Source organism: Eutrema salsugineum, unplaced genomic scaffold (assembly GCF_000478725.1).
Source record: "Eutrema salsugineum unplaced genomic scaffold, Eutsalg1_0 scaffold_11, whole genome shotgun sequence".
Lineage (NCBI taxonomy): Eukaryota > Viridiplantae > Streptophyta > Magnoliopsida > Brassicales > Brassicaceae > Eutrema > Eutrema salsugineum.
The window spans coordinates 5732357-5734634 of record NW_006256901.1 but is presented as its reverse complement, the minus strand read 5'-3'; positions in this window follow the sequence as shown (position 1 = coordinate 5734634).

Below are 2278 nucleotides of genomic sequence, written 5' to 3'. Positions count from 1 at the left end.
TGGAATAGAATATCCATAGTGTTAAAGGCTTCTCTCTCATTCTCGGTCTCCCTCTCTCCTTCCCTCACTTGTCCTAAACTGTATATATCACACACTTAAAGTACAAAATATTTCTTCTTAAACCAGATTAAACAAAATATTAGGAACAAAAAAAATGACCTAAAATTGTTGTAATATCAATCAATTACGTGTACCAGAAAGCTTTAACTCTCTCCCCCCTTTCTCTTTCTCCTTTCCTATGTCCCTCCCTCCATTTCTTCCTATCATTCTCTCTCCCCCCCTTATCTCTCTCTCTTTCTCCATCTCTCCCCTATCTCTCATTCTCTCTCTCCATCTCTCCCTCCTCCAAAATTGTAGATATCATACGATCGAGATAATTATGTTTCAAGTACGACTCTGTATCTTCACTCGTCCATCTCACTCTCCTTCCCTATCACTATTTTATCTCTCTCGCTCTCTCTATCTCTCTCCATCTCTATCTATCTATCTCTCTAACCTTCCATCCCCCTCTCTCATTCTTTCTTTCCGTATCTCCTTCCTTCCGTCATCCTAAATTGTATTACAATTGAGACACCTGCATCTCTCTCTCTCTCTCTCTCTTCTTCTTCTTCTTCTTCTTCTTCTTCTTCTTCTTCTCCATCTTCGTTTATCTTCTTCCTCATTTTTTCCTTCTTCATTTACATTGTCTTTGAATTCTACTTCTTCCTCATCTGATTCATCTTCTCCGAATTAGATTTCATCTTTTTCATTTAGTTTTTCTTCTTCCTATTATTATCTCGTATTTTTCCTCTTCCTCATCTGCTTCATCTTCATTTACTCATACTTGTTATCTTTGCATTTACCTTCTTTCTGATATCTATTTTTGTTCTTATTTTTCATCGTCTCTGACTTTTTTTTACCATATTCATATTTTGAACGTTTTTTTTCTCCAATTTTTACTCCTTTTCGTCCCCATCCTCTTCTCTAGTATTTTATGTCTTACTTGAATTCTTATATTCTTCTGTTTTTTCTTAGTCGCTCTCCTTATCTTCACTTTCTTCTACTTCATCTACATCATCTCCTCGTTTTTTTATTCTTCTACTTCATTTTCTTCATTACCGGGTTTTTTTTTTCTTTAACTTTTCCAACTTCTTATTCCTATTTTTCTGATTTTTTTTTATCTTTTTCAACTTTCACATGTTTTTATCCTAATCCTTCTTCTACTATTTTATGCTATCCATTTTTTTTCTTCCAGGTTTTATATGTTTGTCTTTGTCTTTGTCTTCATCCTCGTCTATTCCTGCATTGTCTCAGATGAAGGCATGCAATTGATCAGTTTCCAGCAAACCTCAACGACTGAAATATTTAATTTTCTCCTAAAATGGTCAAGTGAAAGACACTTATAAATGTCTTACTTTGAACAAAGTTCTCATTGACATCACTAATTCTTACACAGTAAAAATGACATTCATTTTATCTCCTGAACAACTCTTTTCTCATAAAGAAAGAGGAAAAAGGTTAACCTGATTAACTCTATCTCTAACTTGCGCTAACTAATATTCGTCTTTTCTTGTTTTCAGATAATATTCCCTTAGACCAGAAGTCCCATAGATGAAGGTATCTTCAGGACAAGGGATCGTTAAGCAAGCCACCAATGGGATGATCGAACCTGAACTCTTCCTCGAATTTACTAAGCAAAGCTTGAAACGAAGACTGGCTCAATTTTGAGTCATGAACTATATATCACTTCTTCTGGACCTGGTCTGAGTCACCATACACCGCAAGAAACCCTTTTGGCATTACAGAAGGGCTAAGAAACTTATTTGCACCCAAGAGACCTCTCACTTCAGCAGAGATTTGGCTAAGCCCCTGAATTATGATACAAAAAGGATTAGCACATCTATAAAGAAGGAAGATTAGTCAATAAGGACTTACGTGGAAATGCTGTGTGCCATAAGGACTTACGACCATCGTGTACCATATAAGAAAGAGAGACAATGAAGATTTCATTGAGGTAGCTGAAGAATAAAAGTGTGGAAAAAGACATTCAATAATCAATTATATCATCTAATGGCCATGACTCATGGTATATTGGTTTTGAAATTTTTTTGAGTATAAGAAATAAAAGATACAACTGCAAACTAAATGTGAAAAGCAAAAAAATCGTGGCAATGAATCCTTACTTTAGAAGTTTGCTGGTCAGTGATAAGCTTGTCGGCAACCCCAAAAAGTTTTTGCTGAATATTTTTATTACAATGTTTTTCCCTATCAGGAGGGGGGGGGGAGTGGAAAGCAAAAT